Here is a 22,350-nt window from a genome sequence, read left to right on the forward strand (position 1 = left end):
GTTAGTGGCAAATGAGCACTTAGTCTAACACGGAAATGCCAGCACTTAACTACTGAAGCTGTTATTTCATGAGTTTGGGCTGCATTTCCACTCTCATTTGTTACACTCTTTCCTGTCAGCATGGCTTTATGCTTTTAGAAGCAGTCTGATCCCCCCGACAAATGTCATCCTAGTATTGCTCGTGTCTATTCCATAGCTTTTAGCGGTCTTGCTACAGACCACATTGTGTGTAATAATCCACTGAGTCAAACTGTGCTCAAGAATGTAGGATTTTCAAGTTAATCTCAGTTGGCTTGTTCGTATTGGTGGCACCTTTTCACTTTATTTGTTTGACCCTCCCACAGGAGCTTTTTAATTTTATCAGTAGGTTTGTCGTTTTCTGTGGACATTACAGGAGCTTTTTTTTTTTACGGTTCACCATTCTTTCTCTGAGTGTGGTGACTCTGAGGCTTGCAGTGCAGTTTTAAATGTACCCTTTATCATCCCAGACCACATTGAGTGCAGTGCCACTATTACATTTTTTTTAAATTCCTTTACACTGAACCTCGCACCAGTGTTGTATGTCTCTTCTTGTTCAGCCAGTTGTTTATGATAACTGAACACTGGCGAAACTGCCCTGTACATGTGAAACGTTTATAGAATATGACTGACATGCAGATATCTCCCACTGGTACTCTGTGCGCATAGTTTTGTATTCTGATATTTGGTCTGTTCCCCGTGACTTTTTATAGGCAGCATAGCAAGAAAATCATATAAACTTAAACTGAATTTGATGTTCGATGGTATGTGTGGCTGTAGATACACCTGCTCTGCATACTCCTGCCATTTAATGTTGAGTCTGGAGCTGTACAACTTGTTTTTCTTCTAAGAAGTCTATTGAGTCATGTGGTTGAATGACTTTTCCTCTCGGTGAGCATGGGAATCGACTCCATTGTTAGATTGCTTTCTCTCCACTGTCTGGTTCGGTGTGTGTCCCTGAGCTCCATGTTTCAGCTGTGTTTTGATTCTTTGGTTCTCTTCTCTATCTTCAACGGTATTGTTCTAGTTCACACTTAATCTGCGCATCCTCGGAAAACTACACAGTTCGACTCTGTTCGACCAAAGCCCGTTTGGGGCACCCCCCCTCAGGCCCTACCTCCGACATTAACAGTCTTCCAAAAATGCGAACTTGGTAATGGAATACACGCCCTTTTGATTCCGTCTGCGTTGTTACGCAAAGTACCTGCACAGTGACCAACATTCAATGAGCAACTTAAGTCTGTCCCCAGACCACCAAACATCTGACTGCTAAGCGTGCAGATCCTTCGTATTGAAGAATATAGTCAGACTGCAGGGCTTATCGCCTTGCGGTCTCTCATTGGACCACAAATGATACTCCTGATGTTTTGATGAGGAGCATGCCCAGGAGCAATCTACCGCCGAAGACGAGGAGGCCTTCCCTCTCAAACTGCTCCAGCTCTGACCTAGAGGTAGTTTTGGAGATGCAGGAGCTTCCATCAGCTCAACCCGTGAGTACTGCAGCCCCTGTCCTCCAGGTTAACCGTACCAAAATATCTACAGCTTTCAGTCCCACAATCGGGGGTCACTGGTTCACCTCTGCTACCTGGCCATGGTCGGATCTGGAAAACTGTTTTGGATGCCCTGGCCTCAGGCCTGGCGCTGAAAATACCTGCCAAGGCCAAACCTTTGCAAAAACAGATGAACGGAATGCAAAACAAATCAAACATTCACCCCAGTCACAGATCTGGGTTTAATCCATCAGTTTTTTTTGCTTGCCTTGCCATTCCAGTTTGGACCCAGCCATATGCAAATCAGTCTTGACCCTGTTCCCCATAGGAACAGTCCAGCCCGAATTGCCAGGCTAGGTCTTCCCTGGACCAGAAACAAGCATCCTGGGGCAGGTTTCAGGGTATCTTCCTTCATCAGCCAGGCTAGCTTGAATCTGGTGGCATAGCAAGCACGGGACCCACGTCTGGGTATACCCTTTCCACTTGGGGCAACAAATGCGTAAACAGATGATGGACGGAATGCAGAACAAATCAAACATTCACCCCAGTCACAGACCTGGGTTTAATCCATCAGTTTTGTTGCTTGCCATGCCATTCCAGTATGGACCCAGCCATATGCAAATCAGTCTTGACCCTGTTCCCCATAGGAACAGTCCAGTCCAAACTGCCAGGCTAGGTTCTTCCCTGGACCAGAAACAAGCATCCTGGGACCGGTTTCAGGGTATCACCCTTCATCAGCCAGGCTAGCTTGAATCTGGCTGATGCATTCCGTCCATCCTCTGTTCTTTTTGCATAAGTCCAAACCTTCGACATCATCCTGTAAGAACCGAGATCAGCCTTCGGAGCCGACTTGATCTTCATTGCCGGCCCAGTAGTCAATATCTTCCACCTCAACACCAACAGTGCCTCACACCGCGAAGTCCAAGGCTTCGGTCTCAACCTTCAGAGCTGAAACCCACAAAGTCTTCCCCGCCTGTCAAACACTTTTTGGAGAAAATGGACATCTAACAACGTAATAAAATTCACATTCGAGTGGGGATAGATCACATACTCTTCAAACCTTCCTCCCCACCAAAACTCAAGAGGAAAATGACTTTTGAGGAAGCACTGGATCTTCATGCTTGCCAAACATTCCTCTCCTCCACCACTTAAGAGGAAGCTGACTTTTGAGGTAGCACTTGATCTCCTCCCTCCTAGGAAGAAAAACTGGACAAGGCTACCAGCCCTGCCTTTCAGTCCATCAATAATTTGTTAAGCACGCTACTCACCCGGTAGAGTTTCAAGGCGCTGGGGGGCGGGGTGGGTGCTACTGCTCCAAGAGCCATGTTTTGAGGCACTTTATGAAGGCTAGGAGGTCCTGGGTCTTGCACAGGTTGGTGGGGAGGGAGTTCCAGGTTTTGGCGGCGAGGTGGGAGAAGGATCTTCTGCCGGAGGTGGTTCCTTGGATGCAGGGGAATGTGGCGAGGTCAGCGGAGCTGGCGGATTGGGATGTGGAAATTAAGTCTTTTGTTGAGGAAGGCTGGCCCAGTATCGTGGAGGGCTTTGTGAGCGTGGATTAGGATTTTGAAGATGATCCTTTTGTTGATGGGCAGCCAGTGTAGGGATCTGAGGTGGGCGGAGATGTGCTCGTTGCGAGGGAGGTTGAGGATGAGACGTGTGATGGAGTTCTGGATGCGCTGGAGTTTTCTCTGAAGCTTGGCTGTGGGTCCCGCGTTGAGGGCGTTACCGTAGTCCAGTCTGCTGCTGATGAGGGCGTGGGTGACCATTCTTCTGGTTTCTATCAGAATCCACTTGAAGGTCTTGCGTAGCATACGGAGGGTGTTGAAGCAAGAGGATGATATGGCGTTGACTTGCTGAGTCATGGAAAGAGAAGAGTCTAGTATGAAGCTGAGATTGCGTGGGTGGTGGGTGGTGGGTGTCTGGGTGGTCCTAGGGTGGCAGGCCACCATGAGTCGTTCCATGCTGTCAAGTTGGGTCCAAAGATGATCTGTTTTTCCTGAGTTCAGTTTAAGGTGGCTTGCTTTCATTCAATTGGTGATGGCGAGGAGTCCGGCGTGGAGGTTGTTCTCGGCGGTAGAGGGTTTTCTCGTGAGGGAGAGGATGAGCTGGGTGGTGTTGGTGTAGGAAATGTTGAGGCCATGGGGGCAGGCGATGCTGGCAAGCGGAGCCATGTAGATATTGAAGATGGTGGGGCTGAGTGAGGATCCTTGGGGGACTCCACATATGGTCTTGATGGCTTTAGACTGGAATGGAGGGAGGCAAACTCTTTGGGTTCTTTTGGAGAGGAAGGCGGTGAGCCAGTCCAGAGCTTTGTAGCGAATTCCGGCGTATGGTGTTGAAGGCTGCGGAGAGGTCGAAGGATGAGGGCACCGGTTTCAACCATGTCAAGTCTGGTCCTGATGTCAGTGCAGGTGATGAGGGCAGCCTTTGTTCCACGTCCTTCCACACCTTTTCCACCACCTCATTCCCCCCCCCCCCCCCCCCCCAACCCCCCACTATCTCCACCTCAAGAGCCCTTGGACATATCACCTCAAGGGTCACCACATTTGGACACTGGGGGTCGGGGTGTGTGTGGAGGGGGATGATGGAGGCCTTCTCCATCTGACCCTATTTTTATTAGAGGTCAACTCCCCCCTTACTCTCTAATTGCCACTACAGCATGCAAAACAACGCCCAAGCCACTGGGGACACAGTTCCTCCACATAAGGAGAGTAAGCGGATAGGCGGTGTGGGGGGTTGAAACCCAATGCTACCAACCATTGGCATATTGCCAATTTCCAGGCTCTTAGGGCGCAACGATAGAGCCCACTGGAATGAGATCGATGCATTGCTTCAGTACCTCCCAGAGGAGCTTAGAAAAAGGGGTCAACAGGTGGTAGCTGATGGGCAAACAATCACTAACACCTCCATGTGGTCTGCCCTAGATGCTGCAGACACTGCATCAGGGGAATTAGTACCAGTATTCTCCTAATGCATCATGCTTGGCTTAGGATTTCTGGTTTCAAACTGAAAGTTCAACATGCTGTTCTTAAAATGCCTTTTGATCACTTGTTTGGTCCCCAAGTAGACTCTACTCTGGAGAAGATTAAAAATGACACATGACTGCTAAGGCTATGGAACACTGCGGACACCTACTCCTAAGGGGACTTTCCACCACCCAACCTGTTGAGCATTCCATCACCACAGTCAAATGGGTATTGGTCATTAGACAACATAGCTACTATCTGGAGTTCATTACCACACAGCCCAACATTCCACTGCACACTCACAGGTTAATGCAAGAACATCAAACATTACTCCAGCAGAAAGTCCAAGCCCTTCCCCTCAAAGAGGCCATAGAACCCGTTCCTCTTCAAAATCGGGGATCAGGAATATACTTGCTATACTTCCTAATCCCAAAAAAGGGTGGGTCTTTCAAGCCAATCTAGGATCTCAGGCCTTTAAACAAATAAATCCTGTCAGAGGCCTTTCACATGGTCACCTTACAAGATGTCATTCCACTTCTTCAACAGGCTGACTTAATGGCAACACTAGACTTAAAGGAAGCCTGCTTCCACATACCAGTACACCCAGTCTATCACAAATACTTCAGATTTGTCATAGTGGGCAAAAATTACCAGGTCATGGTTCTTCCATTCGCTATAACCACTGCACCTCGTGTGTGCTCACCAAATACCTAGCAGTGTTTGCAGCTCATCTGTGCAAGCGAAATGTCAACGTATTCCTGTAAGGAAATGCCTCCTTGGCATGGTTACCCCCTCACTTTTTTTGCCTTTGCTGATGCAAAGTTATGATTTGAAAGTGTGCTCGGACCCTGCTAACCAGGCCCCAGCACCAGTGTTCTTTCCCTAAACTGTACCTTTGTCTCCACAATTGGTACACCCTGGCACTCAGGTAAGTCCCTTGTAACTGGTACCCCTGGTACCAAGGGCCCTAATGCCAGGGAAAGTCTCCAAGGGCTGCAGCATGTCTTATGCCACCCTAGGGACCCTCACTCAGCACATGCACACTGCTTCACAGCTTGTGACTAAGTCAACATGGCACTCCCCTCAGAGTGCCATGCCAACCTCACACTGCCTGTGGCAAAGGTAAGTCACCCCTCTAGCAGGCCTTACAGCTTTAAGGCAGGGTTCACTATACCACAGGTGAGGGCACATGTGCATGACACTATGCCCCTTCAGTGTCTAAGCAAAACCTTAGACATTGTAAGTGCAGGTTAGCCATAAGAGTATATGGTCTGGGAGTTTGTCAAACACGAACTCCACAGTTCCATGATGGCTACACTGAAAACTGGGAAATATGGTATCAAACTTCTCAGCACAATAAATGCACACTGATGCAGTGTGCAATTTATTCTAAAATACACCCAGAGGGCGTCTTAGAGATGCCCCCTGAAACATACCCGACTTCTAGTGTAGGCTGACCAGTTCCTGCCAGCCTGGGGAGAGTTCCTTTGTCACTCTATGGCCAGGAACAAAGCCTGTACTGGGTGGAGGTGCTTCTCACCTCCCCCTGCAGAAACTGCAACACCAGGCGGTGAGCCTCAAAGGCTCACCCCTTTTGTTACAGCGCCCCAGGGCATCCCAGCTAGTGGAGATGCCTGCCCCTCCTGCCACTGCCCCCACTTTTGGCGGCAAGGCTGGAGGAGATAATGAGAAAAACAAGGAGGAGTCACCCACCAGTCAGGACAGCCCCTAAGGTGTCCTGAGCTGAGGTGACCCCTGCCTTGAGAAATCCTCCATCTTGAGTTTGGAGGATTCCCCTAATAGGATTAGGAATGTGCCCCCCTCCCCACAGGGAGGAGGCACAAAGAGGGTGTAGCCACCCTCAAGGACAGTAACCATTGGCTACCGTCCTCCCAGACCTAAACACACCCCTAAATTCAGGATTTAGGGCCTCCCCATATCCCAGGAAATCAGATTCCTGCAACCTGAAGAAAGGAGGACTGCTGACCTTCAAGCCTGCAGAGATGACGGAAGACAACTGCTTTGGGCCCAGCCCTACCGGCCTGTCTCCTGACTCGAAAACCTGCAACCAGCGACGCATCTGACAGGGACCAGCGACCTCTGAAGCCTCAGAGGGCTGCCCTAATCCCAGGACCAAGAAACTCCAGTGAGCAGCAGCTCTGCTCAACAACCAGCAACAAACTTGCAACTTTTCTACAACTTGAAAAGTCTCTCTTCCCGCCGGAAGCGTGAGACTTCACACTCTGCACCCGACGCCCACGATTCGAGATCCAGAGAACCAACACCACAGGGAGGACTCCCCAGCGACTGCGACTCCTTGAGTAGCCCGAAACGACCCCCCTGGACTTCCCACAGCGACACCTGTAGAGAGAATCCAGAGGCTCCCCCTGACCGCGACTGCCTGTAACAAGGGACCCGACGCCTGGACCAAGCCTTGCACCGCAGCCCTCAGGACCTGAAGAAACTGAACCTCAATGTAGGAGTGACCCCCAGGTGACCCTCTGTCTAGCCCAGGTGGTGGCTGGCCCGAGAAGCCCCCCATGTGCCTGCCTGCACCGCTAGAGTGACCCCCGGGTCCTTCCATTGAAACCAATCCAAAACAAACCAGACGCCTGCTTTGCACACTGCACCTGGACGCCCTGTGCTGCTGAGGGTGTGTTTTGTGTGCCTACTTGTCCCACTCCCCCGCCCCAGTGCTCTACCCCTTTTGAGGAGCGGGTACTTACCTGCTGGCAGACCGGAGCACCCCTGTTCTCCATAGGCGCCTATGTGTTTTGGGCACCTCTTTGACCTCTGCACCTGACCAGTCCTGAGCTGCTGGTGTGGTAACTTTGGGATTGCCTTGAACCCCCAGCGGTGGGCTGCCTATGCCCAGGAACTAAGACTTGTAAGTGTCTTCCTTACCTCACAATCTAACCAATACTTACCTTCCCCAGGAACTGTTTATTTTTGCACTGTCTACTTTTAAAATAGCTTATTGTAATTTTAACAAAAACTGTATATGTTATTGCTCTAATTCAAAGTTCCTAACTTACCTGTGTGGAGTACCTTGCATTTTATGTATTTACTTCAAATCTTGAACTTGTGGTTCTAAAAATAAATTAAGAAAATATATTTTTCATTATAAAAGCAATTGGCCTGGAGTTAAGTCTTTGAGTGTGTGTTCCTCATTTATTGTCTGTGTGTGTACAACAAATGCTTAACACTACCCTCTGATAAGCCTACTGCTCGACCACACTACCACAAAATAGAGCATTAGTATTATCTAATTTTGCGAATATAAACCTCTAAGGGGAACCCTTGGACTTAGTACACACTATTTCTCACTTTGGGATAGTATATACAGAGCCATCTTCCTACACCAGTTTAAACACTAATTTGGGAAACCTGAAAATAAACTAGCATTGGCAAAGCCATTAGGTCTGACATTGGAGGTCAGTGTTTTAGTTTCGTCACTGCGTGTCTTGTTTTAACATTACGTTTGTAAAACATGATTGTTGTGGAAGCTGCTAAGCCCTCACCATTGTAACAAATATTGGCAGAAATATGTATGGGCTCAAAAAAGGACACATCGCTACAATGGTTCCTGGCAGTGACCAAAACTACTTTGTGTTCTGATATGCTTCTTGTGAAAGAGCAGATTGCGATCATTCACAGTGAAGCCAGTCGATAAAGAGATAGAATTTTAATAAAAACAAAAGGTCTCGTTGAACGCCAGACTTAATTAGGGGCCAGTTCTTAAAATCACAAAAATGCACCCATATTATGCATTTTATATTAATGCATATGTGCATTTCATTAATTTACAATGTTTTACAGATGGATACTAGAAAATCGTACTCAGAATATATTGTTGAACTGTATTGAAGCACAAGCAAATATGCATGTGTAGATTTAGGCAAACATCTATTTAGCGTTTACAAGTTCACTTTCCCTCCAACCACTTTTTTCCCAACCCTGGAATAAGTTTTACTTCTGACCCTTGTCAGGAGTAAATTTCTAGCCTTTCTCAGTATTAGAAATGATTGGAGAAGAACTTGTGAAAACCCTTAAATCATAGAAGTAAATAGGTTTGCACAGACTCAAAAGGGTATTCCAACCATGCAATAGTTGCTTACAGCTACCTCCTGCCCTAGTATATAGATCTGCAAAAAGGGGGCAAAATAAGGAAAGTACTAGTATTAAAGCCCTACTATAGTGGTAACCCCAGCATAATCGGAAAGGCTTTTATCAGAGCTCTTATATAATTAAATTGCTGCCATAATGTGTCGCCGCAATCCATGACATCAAAAGGATAGGTAGATATTTTTTTTTTTAACAGGACAAGTAGATTGATGAAGCAACCTGCCCCGTTGGCAAGTAGATATTTGATTAAATTTGCACCACTGACTGACATTCTTAAGGAGGCATGTAGACCTACCACAATAGCCTATTTTTCCAGCAAAATGGAAGGTTTAGGTTTGCTAGCATCACTAAAGAAATTGATCCTTTCAAAGCCATGGTGCAAGACATTGTCTGCTACCTCCTTTACTTAGTAAAGGCGAATTTAGCGCACACTTCTGTATGGTTATTTTTTGCTGTTATGGCTGCTTACCTCTAAAATAGACAGCACCTTTCTCTCTTGAAAAAACAAAATCCAGTTATCAAAGCCTTCATGAAAGAACTCAAATGAGTTATTCTGCCAAGGGTTACCCCAGCACCTTCCTGGAACCTTTAACGCTCTTACCACACTCATGGGTCCCCCATTTGAACCTTGTCGATTTCTTTCTTGAAAGGGTGGCATTTTGAATCGCCATCACTTAGCTTAGGTGTTAGTGAGCCCCAGGCTTTAAACTTAGAAGAACCATGCTCCACATAAACAAAAGAAAGGTGGTTCTCTGCATCAACCATAAATTCCTACCTAAGGTAGTATCCTAATTTCACCTCAACCAACCTATTGGGTTGCCAGTTTTTTTTTTATTTTTTTTACCTCAACCAGATTCTGTTGTGTAAAGAGTATGCCATACATTAGATGTTAATACAAGTGCACTTATGATTTACATTGACAGAACTAAAACTTCTAGAAGGTCTAGAAAACCTTTGTCGGCTTTTCACCACCACACAGTCAACCCTATATCTAAATCAGGCATAGCATGGTGGGTAGTAAAATATATTCAAACTTGCTATCTTAAGTCCAAGAGACCTTTGTAAAGAAATGGCTCCCTGTTGCAGTTACCCCCCACTTTTTGCCTGATACTGATGCTGACTTGACTGAGAAGTGTGCTGGGACCCTGCTAACTAGGCCCCAGCACCAGTGTTCTTTCACCTAAAATGTACCTGTAGGAAGTTGGCTCTGTATGTGCTATTTCAAAGTAAGGAATAGCATGCACAGAGTCCAAGGGTTCCCCTTAGAGGTAAAATAGTGGTAAAAAGAGATAATACTAATGCTCTATTTTGTGGTAGTGTGGTCGAGCAGTAGGCTTATCCAAGGAGTAGTGTTAAGCATTTGTTGTACATACACATAGACAATAAATGAGGTACACACACTCAGAGACAAATCCAGCCAATAGGTTTTTATATAGAAAAATATCTTTTCTTAGTTTATTTTAAGAACCACAGGTTCAAATTCTACATGTAATATCTCATTCGAAAGGTATTGCAGGTAAGTACTTTAGGAACTTCAAATCATCAAAATTGCATGTATACTTTTCAAGTTATTCACAAATAGCTGTTTTAAAAGTGGACACTTAGTGCAATTTTCACAGTTCCTAGGGGAGGTAAGTATTTGTTAGGTTAACCAGGTAAGTAAGACACTTACAGGGCTTAGTTCTTGGTCCAAGGTAGCCCACCGTTGGGGGTTCAGAGCAACCCCAAAGTCACCACACCAGCAGCTCAGGGCCGGTCAGGTGCAGAGTTCAAAGTGGTGCCCAAAACGCATAGACTAGAATGGAGAGAAGGGGGTGCCCCGGTTCCGGTCTGCTTGCAGGTAAGTACCCGCGTCTTCGGAGGGCAGACCAGGGGGGTTTTGTAGGGCACCGGGGGGGACACAAGCCCACACAGAAATTTCACCCTCAGCAGCGCGGGGGCGGCCGGGTGCAGTGTAGAAACAAGCGTCGGGTTTGTAATGGAAGTCAATGGGAGATCTAGGGATCTCTTCAGCGCTGCAGGCAGGCAAGGGGGGGGTTCCTCGGGGAAACCTCCACTTGGTCAAGGGAGAGGGACTCCTGGGGGTCACTCCTCCAGTGAAAGTCCGGTCCTTCAGGTCCTGGGGGCTGCGGGTGCAGGGTCTCTCCCAGGTGTCGGGACTTAGGATTCAAAGAGTCGCGGTCAGGGGAAGCCTCGGGATTCCCTCTGCAGGCGGCGCTGTGGGGGCTCAGGGGGGACAGGTTTTTGTACTCACAGTCTTAGAGTAGTCCTGGGGTCCCTCCTGAGGTGTTGGATCGCCACCAGCCGAGTCGGGGTCGCCGGGTGCAGTTTTGCAAGTCTCACGCTTCTTGCGGGGAGCTTGCAGGGTTCTTTAAAGCTGCTGGAAACAAAGTTGCAGCTTTTCTTGGAGCAGGTCCGCTGTCCTCGGGAGTTTCTTGTCTTTTCGAAGCAGGGGCAGTCCTCACAGGATGTCGAGGTCGCTGGTCCCTTTGGAAGGCGTCGCTGGAGCAGGATCTTTGGAAGGCAGGAGACAGGCCGGTGAGTTTCTGGAGCCAAGGCAGTTGTCGTCTTCTGGTCTTCCTCTGCAGGGGTTTTCAGCTAGGCAGTCCTTCTTCTTGTAGTTGCAGGAATCTAATTTTCTAGGGTTCAGGGTAGCCCTTAAATACTAAATTTAAGGGCGTGTTTAGGTCTGGGGGGTTAGTAGCCAATGGCTACTAGCCCTGAGGGTGGGTACACCCTCTTTGTGCCTCCTCCCAAGGGGAGGGGGTCACAATCCTAACCCTATTGGGGGAATCCTCCATCTGCAAGATGGAGGATTTCTAAAAGTTAGAGTCACTTCAGCTCAGGACACCTTAGGGGCTGTCCTGACTGGCCAGTGACTCCTCCTTGTTGCTTTCTTTGTTCCCTCCAGCCTTGCCGCCAAAAGTGGGGGCCGTGGCCGGAGGGGGCGGGCAACTCCACTAGCTGGAGTGCCCTGCTGGGCTGTGACAAAGGGGTGAGCCTTTGAGGCTCACCGCCAGGTGTTACAGCTCCTGCCTGGGGGAGGTGTTAGCATCTCCACCCAGTGCAGGCTTTGTTACTGGCCTCAGAGTGACAAAGGCACTCTCCCCATGGGGCCAGCAACATGTCTCTGGTGTGGTAGGCTGCTGGAACTAGTCAGCCTACACAGACAGTCGGTTAAGTTTCAGGGGGCACCTCTAAGGTGCCCTCTGTGGTGTATTTTACAATAAAATGTACACTGGCATCTGTGTGCATTTATTGTGCTGAGAAGTTTGATACCAAACTTCCCAGTTTTCAGTGTAGCCATTATGGTGCTGGGGAGTTCGTGTTTGACAGACTCCCAGACCATATACTCTTATGGCTACCCTGCACTTACAATGTCTAAGGTTTTGTTTAGACACTGTAGGGGTACCATGCTCATGCACTGGTACCCTCACCTATGGTATAGTGCACCCTGCCTTAGGGCTGTAAGGCCTGCTAGAGGGGTGTCTTACCTATACTGCATAGGCAGTGAGAGGCTGGCATGGCACCCTGAGGGGAGTGCCATGTCGACTTACTCGTTTTGTTCTCACTAGCACACACAAGCTGGCAAGCAGTGTGTCTGTGCTGAGTGAGAGGTCTCCAGGGTGGCATAAGACATGCTGCAGCCCTTAGAGACCTTCCTTGGCATCAGGGCCCTTGGTACTAGAAGTACCAGTTACAAGGGACTTATCTGGATGCCAGGGTCTGCCAATTGTGGATACAAAAGTACAGGTTAGGGAAAGAACACTGGTGCTGGGGCCTGGTTAGCAGGCCTCAGCACACTTTCAATTGTAAACATAGCATCAGCAAAGGCAAAAAGTCAGGGGGCAACCATGCCAAGGAGGCATTTCCTTACAGTACCATTGTCTCCACAATTGGCACAACCCTGGCACCCAGGTAAGTCCCTTGTAACTGGTACCCCTGGTACCAAGGGCCCTGATGCCAGGGAAGGTCTCTAAGGGCTGCAGCATGACTTATGCCACCCTAGGGACCCCTCACTCAGCACAGACACACTGCTTGCCAGCTAGTGTGTGCTGGTGGGGAGAAAATGACTGTCGACATGGCACTCCCCTCAGGGTGCCATGCCAACCTCACACTGCCTGTGGCATAGGTAAGTCACCCCTCTAGGAGGCCTTACAGCCCTAAGGCAGGGTGCACTATACCACAGGTGAGGGCATAGGTGCATGAGCACTATGCCCCTACAGTGTCTAAGCAAAACCTTAGACATTGTAAGTGCAGGGTAGCCATAAGAGTATATGGGCTGGGAGTCTGTCAAAAACGAACTCCACAGCTCCATAATGGCTACACTGAATACTGGGAAGTTTAGTATCAAACTTCTCAGAATAATAAACCCACACTGATGCCAGTGTTGGATTTATTAAAAAATGCACACAGAGGGCATCTTAGAGATACCCCCTGTATTTTACCCAATTGTTCAGTGCAGGACTGACTGGTCTGTGCCAGCCTGCTGCTGAGAGACGAGTGTCTGACCTCATGCAGTGAGAGCCTTTGTGCTCTCTGAGGACAGAAACAAAGCCTGCTCTGGGTGGAGGTGCTTCACACCTCCCCCCTGCAGGAACTGTAACACCTAGCATTGAGCTTCAAAGGCTCAAGCTTCGTGTTACAATGCCCCAGGGCACTCCAGCTAGTGGAGATGCCCGCCCCCTGGACACAGCCCCCACTTTTGGTGGCAAGTCCAGGAGAAATAATGAGAATAACAAGGAGGAGTCACTGGCCAGTCAGGACAGCCCCTAAGGTGTCCTGAGCGGAGGTGACTCTGACTTTTAGAAATCCTCCATCTTGTAGAAGGAGGATTCCCCCAATAGGGATAGGAATGTGACCCCCTCCCCTTGGGAGGAGGCACAAAGAGGGTGTACCCACCCTCAGGGCTATTAGCCATTGGCTACTAACCCCCCAGACCTAAACACGCCCTTAAATTTAGTATTTAAGGGCTCCCCTGAACCTAAGAATTTAGATTCCTGAAACTACAAGAAGAAGAAGCCTGCTGAGCTGAAAAACCCCTGCAGAGGAAGAACAGAAGACACCAACTGCTTTGGCCCCAGTCCTACCGGCCTGTCTCCTGCCTTCCAAAGAACCCTGCTCCAGCGACGCTTTCCAAGGGACCAGCGACCTCTGAATCCTCTGAGGACTGCCCTGCTTCAAGAAAGACAAGAAACTCCCGAGGACAGCGGCACTGCTCCAAAAGAACTGCAACTTTGTTTCAAGGAGCAGACTTAAAGACCCCTGCAACTCCCCGCAAGAAGCGTGAGACTTGCAACACTGCACCCGGCGACCCCGACTCGGCTGGTGGAGAACCAACACCTCAGGGAGGACCCTCCGGCGACTCCGAGACCGTGAGTAACCAAAGTTGTCCCCCCTGAACCCCCACAGCGACGCCTGCAGAGGGAATCCCGAGGCTCCCCCTGACCGCGACTGCCTGAACTCCATTTCCCGACGGCTGAAAAAGACTCTGCACCCGCAGCCCCCAGCACCGAAAGGAACGGAACTCCTGTGCAGGAGTGACCCCCAGGAGGCCCTCTCCCTTGCCCAGGTGGTGGCTACCCCGAGGAGCCCCCCCCCTTGCCTGCCTGCAACGCTGAAGAGATCCCTTGATCTCTCATTGATTTACATTGAAAACCCAACGCTTGTTTCTACACTGCACCCGGCCGCCCCAGTGCCGCTGAGGGTGTACTTTTTGTGTGAATTTGTGTTCCCCCCCTCCCCCTGTGCCCTACAAAACCCCCCTGGTCTGCCCTCCGAAGACGCGGGTACTTACCTGCTGGCAGACCGGAACTGGGGCACCCCCTTCTCTCCATTGAAGCCTATGCGTTTTGGGCACCTCTTCGACCTCTGCACCTGACCGGCCCTGAGCTGCTGGTGTGGTAACTTTGGGGTTGCTCTGAACCCCCAACGGTGGGCTACCTTGGACCCAAACCTGAGACTTGTAAGTGATTTACTTACCTGACAAAACTAACAAAAACTTACCTCCCCCAGGAACTGTGAAAATTGCACTGTGTCCACTTTTAAAACAGCTTATTGTGTTTTATGTAAAAAGTATACATGCTAAGGTAATGATTCAAAGTTCCTAAAGTACTTACCTGCAATACCTTTCAAATGAGATATTACATGTAGAATTTGAACCTGTGGTTCTTAAAATAAACGAAGAAAAGATATTTTTCTATAACAAAACATATTGGCTGGATTTGTCTCTGAGTGTGTGTTCCTCATTTATTGCCTGTGTGTATGTACAACAAATGCTTAACACTACTCCTTTGATAAGCCTACTGCTCGACCACACTACCACAAAATAGAGCATTGGTATTATCTCTTTTTGCCACTATCTTACCTCTAAGGTGAAACCTTGGACTCTGTGCATACTATTCCTTACTTTGAAATAGTGCATACAGAGCCAACTTCCTACAACCTTTACCTGTTCCTCCGAGAGAACACTCCACTTGCAAAAAAGGAGCAATCATAATTTTCTGTTTTTTTAAATATCCCCATAGCTGACATAGTTAAGGCAGCTACATGGTCCGCACTACACACTTTTACTCTGTGGGTGTTTTAGCAAGCCAGTGTAGGTCAGGCAGTGCTACGTACCCTTTTTCAAAATACTGCAACACCCACAGGTTAGCCTCCACTCCTGAGGGGAGACTGCTTTATAGTCTGTGCAGAACATATCTACAACCACACATGTCATTTTAATGGAATGTTGCTTACTCTGTAAGCATTTGTTTGTGGCTTGTAGTGCTGTAGATTCACATGTGCCCACCTTCCTCCCTAGACACCTGTGGCTGTTGCTTTTCCTTATTTTAATATATATACATTTAGCACGGTCATGATATTACTTACACATACTTTACACTCCTTTCTCACCTGCCTGAGAAAAAAATCTAACTATGGAGTCACTGTTCATGGTCACCGAGAGGAGTCACCACTCGACCTCATGAATTGAAAGACGTCTTCGAAGAAAAGCAACTTTCACAACTCTAGCCCCAGGACTAGATGGTAGGAGTATGCAGAGCATGTGAATCTACAGCACCACATGCCACAAACGGATACTTAGTGTAAGTAACATAATCCTTCTTTTCCATGGTCATATCTAAGATATCAAAATTGGCCAGGCAATCATAGAAGAGCGTACAGTACCCACTGTAGGAGACTGGCTCAGTTTGTTGTACACCTGTGGTGTGCACCCTATACTGATGCCAGGCAACCCTTCGTGATGGTGAATAGTCTCTAGATAGCAAGAGCTCTCTAGGTGTAGCTGAGACGAGCAGCTAATGCTTATCCAGGAGGAAGGTAAAGCACTTCAATAACATAATAGTAACTAACTCACAAGAAGGAACCACACAAGTGTTAAATTAGACTAGAATTAGTATATCTCCCTTTTGAATTACCTACACACAATATATACACAAACTAACTAACAGAAATTGTTTCAAATTTACAGGGCCCTATTGGAGGGCCAAAGTGTATACTAGGAAAGTGGAATGTGAAATAGGTAGGTGTGGTAGCTAGCTAGGGTCTGGGGGGGTCGATGGAGACACCAGAGGTAAGTCCAGTAAGTGTCCCCAGTGACCAGGTGCAGGGTAGTTACCCACCCAGTTGTCCCATGGGCTAACACAGAGTAGTGGTTGGAGCGTGTGGAGTTCAGGACCCTTCCCAGTGAACCCCAAGGAAACCAGCAGACAAGAGTAAGGATGGAGAGTGCCCCTACCCAGGATACCGAGAAGACAGGTGTACATACACCATGTACTCAGATGCAGATGGGACTCTCTCTGAAGTCAATAGAAGCCTCGGATTGTCCAGCGGCTGTCATGACCCGTGGACCAGGCTGGTGGAACCCATGTCATGGATTCTGGACATGGAGGGACCTGCAAAAGAAGGGGACAGAGTCCAGCACACTTGGAGGTGCCCAGGTGGTTCAGGTAGCAATGTCCATCTTCCAGGAGGTGAAGTTCCTGCAAGTCGGTGAAATAAGACCAGCTGTGGGGACCAGGAGCAGCCGAAGATCCCAGGAGTCACCTAGGAGCTGTCCCTCAATGGTCGCTAGAATGCAGGAGGGTCAGTGACCAGCCTGGTCACCAACAAGCACCGGCAAATGCAAGCCGAAGAAGTGTTTGCAAAGTTTTGGGGACCAGCACGGTCCAGGAGACCTACCTAGGAGGGGGGAATGAGGACTGGCCATCAGTACACAGGGAGCAGAAGTCAATGGAGCCCCCATGAGTGACCCACAGGAAATGGACACAGGGAATCACAAGGAGGCCTCACCACAAAAAAAACCAGAAGTCCCATGTCGTAGGAGTTGCAGGACAGGGGCTGATCTTACAGTTGCAGAATGCTGGAGGCTGGGGCTTCTTGGTGCCTGAAGATCCCCTAGAGGAAGAGTCAACAAGCCTTGGCAAGTGCAACAGTTGCTGTGCACGGAGGTTCCAGTGGCAGGAGCAGGGGCCCACAGTCTTCCAAGTTGGTCAAAAGACAAGCCAGGACCAAAGCCAGATTGACCACCTGTGAATCAGAGCCTTTCAATGTTCATGGAACAGTAGACCCCGCCAGCCGGACGGTGTTGTCTTAAGGTGCCCGCGGTTGCAGGGGAGTGACACCTTCACTTCAAGGGAGATTCCTTTGTGCTTCCAGGTGCAAACAAGGTCCTTGTGGTCCTGGAGGATGCACAGCCTTGGATGTTGCAGAATTTTAGTGGGATCCGGAGAAACAATGTTGCAATGAGTCTTCATCAGGAGCAGACATATTTTGGTTCCAAAGCAGACAAGCAGCAGTTCCAGAGGCCAGGAGCAGATGTCTTGGCAGAGAGTTCCTTGGAGAGTCTTGCTCGACAAATGAGGAAACACCTGCAAGCAAATCCTTTAGTAACCCTAAAAGGAGGGTTGGTCACTCTAAAGTGACCCATCGATCAAAGGGGGTCAGGGACGTCATCTACCTGGCCTAGCCAGACAGATGCTCCCGGGGACCTCTGCCCATCTTGTTTCCAAGATAGCAGAATCAACCGGCCACCTAGAGGAGTAGCTGGACAGTGGTGTTGTATAATTTCGCACCAAAGCTGTTACTGGGGGTTCCTGAATTATGCAAACCAGATTATGCAAGGAGGGCACTAAATGTGCCCTTCAAAACAGTCTGGTAGCGCTCAGAGGCCACCGCAGCCCTTTGACACCTAATATATAGGGGGAGGTGGTCACAACTCTCCTTTGTGGGAAATCCTTTGTTCTGCCTCGCCAGCCTGACCCAGGCTCACAAGCAGGAGGGCAGAACAGTGTCTGGGGTCAGCAGCAGCTAGGGCTGGCAGCTAGACCCAGTAAGGCTGCACAGACCAAACTGGGGGATCCTTTAAGGACATGGCATCATGCAACTAGCACTGTGTAAGGAAATGCCTCCTTGGCATGGTTGCCCCCTGACTTTTTGCCTTTGCTGATGCTATGTTTACAATTGAAAGTGTGCTGAGGCCTGCTAACCAGGCCCCAGCACCAGTGTTCTTTCCCTAACCTGTACTTTTGTATCCACAATTGGCAGACCCTGGCATCCAGATAGGTCCCTTGTAACTGGTACTTCTAGTACCAAGGGCCCTGATGCCAAGGAAGGTCTCTAAGGGCTGCAGCATGTCTTATGCCACCCTGGAGACCTCTCACTCAGCACAGACACACTGCTTGCCAGCTTGTGTGTGCTAGTGAGGACAAAACGAGTAAGTCGACATGGCACTCCCCTCAGGGTGCCATGCCAGCCTCTCACTGCCTATGCAGTATAGGTAAGACACCCCTCTAGCAGGCCTTACAGCCCTAAGGCAGGGTGCACTATACCATAGGTGAGGGTACCAGTGCATGAGCATGGTACCCCTACAGTGTCTAAACGAAACCTTAGACATTGTAAGTGCAGGGTAGCCATCAGAGTATATGGTCTGGGAGTCTGTCAAACACGAACTCCACAGCACCATAATGGCTACACTGAAAACTGGGAAGTTTGGTATCAAACTTCTCAGCACAATAAATGCACACTGATGCCAGTGTACATTTTATTGTAAAATACACCACAGAGGGCACCTTAGAGGTGCCCCCTGAAACTTAACCGACTATCTGTGTAGGCTGACTAGTTTTAGCAGCCTGCCACAAACCGAGACATGTTGCTGGCCCCATGGGGAGAGTGCCTTTGTCACTCTGAGGCCAGTAACAAAGCCTGCACTGGGTGGAGATGCTAACACCTCTCCCAGGCAGGAATTGTCACACCTGGCGGTGAGCCTCAAAGGCTCACCTCCTTTGTGCCAACCCAGCAGGACACTCCAGCTAGTGGAGTTGCCCGCCCCCTCCGGCCAGGCCCCACTTTTGGCGGCAAGGCCGGAGAAAATAATGAGAATAACAAGGAGGAGTCACTGGCCAGTCAGGACAGCCCCTAAGGTGTCCTGAGCTGAGGTGACTCTAACTTTTAGAAATCCTCCATCTTGCAGATGGAGGATTCCCCCAATAGGGTTAGGATTGTGACCCCCTCCCCTTGGGAGGAGGCACAAAGAGGGTGTACCCACCCTCAGGGCTAGTAGCCATTGGCTACTAACCCCCCAGACCTAAACACGCCCTTAAATTTAGTATTTAAGGGCTACCCTGAACCCTAGAAAATTAGATTCCTGCAACTACAAGAAGAAGGACTGCCTAGCTGAAAAACCCCTGCAGAGGAAGACCAGAAGACGACAACTGCCTTGGCTCCAGAAACTCACCGGCCTGTCTCCTGCCTTCCAAAGATCCTGCTCCAGCGACGCCTTCCAAAGGGACCAGCGACCTCGACATCCTCTGAGGACTGCCCCTGCTTCGAAAAGACAAGAAACTCCCGAGGACAGCGGACCTGCTCCAAAGAAAAGCTGCAACTTTGTTTCCAGCAGCTTTAAAGAACCCTGCAAGCTCCCCGCAAAAGGCGTGAGACTTGCAACACTGCACCCGGCGACCCCGACTCGGTTGGTGGCGATCCAACACCTCAGGAGGGACCCCCGGACTACTCTAAGACTGTGAGTACAAAAACCTGTCCCCCCTGAGTCCCCACAGCGCCGCCTGCAGAGGGAATCCCGAGGCTTCCCCTGACCGCGACTCTTTGAAACCAAAGTCCCGACACCTGGGAGAGACCCTGCACCCGCAGCCCCCAGGACCTGAAGGACCGGACTTTCACTGGAGGAGTGACCCCCAGGAGTCCCTCTCCCTTGCCCAAGTGGAGGTTTCCCCGAGGAACCCCCCCCTTGCCTGCCTGCAGCGCTGAAGAGATCCCTAGATCTCCCATTGACTTCCATTACAAACCCGACGCTTGTTTCTACACTGCACCCGGCCGCCCCCGCGCTGCTGAGGGTGAAATTTCTGTGTGGGCTTGTGTCCCCCCCGGTGCCCTACAAAACCCCCCTGGTCTGCCCTCCGAAGACGCGGGTACTTACCTGCAAGCAGACCGGAACCGGGGCACCCCCTTCTCTCCATTCTAGCCTATGTGTTTTGGGCACCACTTTGAACTCTGCACCTGACCGGCCCTGAGCTGCTGGTGTGGTGACTTTGGGGTTGCTCTGAACCCCCAACGGTGGGCTACCTTGGACCAAGAACTGAACCCTGTAAGTGTCTTACTTACCTGGTAAAACTAACAAATACTTACCTCCCCTAGGAACTGTGAAAATTGCACTAAGTGTCCACTTTTAAAACAGCTATTTGTGAATAACTTGAAAAGTATACATGCAATTTTGATGATTTGAAGTTCCTAAAGTACTTACCTGCAATACCTTTCGAATGAGATATTACATGTAGAATTTGAACCTGTGGTTCTTAAAATAAACTAAGAAAAGATATTTTTCTATATAAAAACCTATTGGCTGGATTTGTCTCTGAGTGTGTGTACCTCATTTATTGTCTATGTGTATGTACAACAAATGCTTAACACTACTCCTTGGATAAGCCTACTGCTCGACCACACTACCACAAAATAGAGCATTAGTATTATCTATTTTTACCACTATTTTACCTCTAAGGGGAACCCTTGGACTCTGTGCATGCTATTCCTTACTTTGAAATAGCACATACAGAGCCAACTTCCTACATTGGTGGATCAGCGGTGGGGTACAAGACTTTGCATTTGCTGGACTACTCAGCCAATACCTGATCACACGACAAATTCCAAAATTGTCATTAGAAATTGATTTTTGCAATTTGAAAAGTTTTCTAAATTCTTAAAAGACCTGCTAGGGCCTTGTGTTAGATCCTGTTTAGCATTTCTTTTAGAGTTTAAAAGTTTGGTAAAAGTTTGAATTAGATTCTAGAACCAGTTTTAGTTTCTTAAAAAGTATTCCAACTTTTAGAAGCATAATGTCTAGCACAGATGTGAATGTGGTGGAACTCGACACCACACCTTACCTCCATCTACAGATGAGAGAGCTAAGGTCACTCTGTAAACTAAAGAAAATAGCAATGGGCCCCAAACCTACCAAAGTACAGCTCCAGGAGCTTTTGGCAGAGTTTGAAAAGGCCAACCCCTCTGAGGATGGCAACTCAGAGGATGAAGATAGTGACTTGGAGGGAAATTCCCCCCCTCCAGTCCTACTTAGGGAGAGCAGGGCTTCTCAAGCCCTGACTCCACAAATAATAGTCAGAGATGCTGGCTCCCTCACAGGAGGGACCAACAACTCTGAAATCACTGAGGATAACCCCAGTGAAGAGGACATCCAGTTAGCCAGGATGGCCAAAAGATTGGCTTTGGAAAGACAGATCCTAGCCATAGAGAGGGAAAGACAAGAGATGGGCCTAGGACCCATCAATGGTGGCAGCAACATAAATAGGGTCAGAGATTCTCCTGACATGTTGAAAATCCCCAAAGGGATTGTAACTAAATATGAAGATGGTGATGACATCACCAAATGGTTCACAGCTTTTGAGAGGGCTTGTGTAACCAGAAAAGTGAACAGATCTCACTGGGGTGCTCTCCTTTGGGAAATGTTCACTGGAAAGTGTAGGGATAGACTCCTCACACTCTCTGGAAAAGATGCAGAATCTTATGACCTCATGAAGGGTACCCTGATTGAGGGCTTTGGATTCTCCACTGAGGAGTACAGGATTAGGTTCAGGGGGGCTCAAAAATCCTCGAGCCAGACCTGGGTTGACTTTGTTGACTACTCAGTGAAAACACTAGATGGTTGGATTCAAGGCAGTGGTGTAAATAATTATGATGGGCTGTACAATTTATTTGTGAAAGAACACCTGTTAAGTAATTGTTTCAATGATAAACTGCATCAGCATCTGGTAGACCTAGGACCAATTTCTCCCCAAGAATTGGAAAAGAAGGCGGACCATTGGGTCAAGACAAGGGTGTCCAAGACTTCAACAGGGGGTGACCAAAAGAAAGGGGTCACAAAGACTCCCCAGCAGAAGGGTGATGAGACAACCAAAACTAAAAATAGTAAAGAGTCTTCTACAGGCCCCCAAAAACCTGCACAGGAGGGTGGGCCCAGAGCCTCTTCACAAAACAATGGGTACAAGGGTAAAAACTTTGATCCCAAAAAGGCCTGGTGTCATAGCTGTAAACAGCATGGACACCAAACTGGAGACAAGGCCTGTCCCAAGAAAAGTTCCACTCCAAACTCCAATCCAGGTAACACTGGAATGGCTAGTCTCCAAGTGGGATCAACAGTGTGCCCAGAGCAAATCAGGGTCCACACTGAAGCTACTCTAGTCTCTGAGGGTGGGGTGGATTTAGCCACACTAGCTGCCTGG

The 22,350-nt window shown here is 48.7% G+C and overlaps 1 protein-coding gene across 6 annotated transcripts in view; it reads left to right on the forward strand.

Moving 5' to 3' along the window:
* NUP153 (nucleoporin 153) overlaps window positions 1–22,350 on the forward strand; it is a 630,217-nt gene that overhangs the window by 423,531 nt on the left and 184,336 nt on the right. The gene's annotated exons all lie outside the window — the stretch shown is intronic.

Source organism: Pleurodeles waltl, chromosome 2_1, assembly GCF_031143425.1.
Source record: "Pleurodeles waltl isolate 20211129_DDA chromosome 2_1, aPleWal1.hap1.20221129, whole genome shotgun sequence".
Classification (NCBI taxonomy): Eukaryota; Metazoa; Chordata; class Amphibia; order Caudata; family Salamandridae; genus Pleurodeles; species Pleurodeles waltl.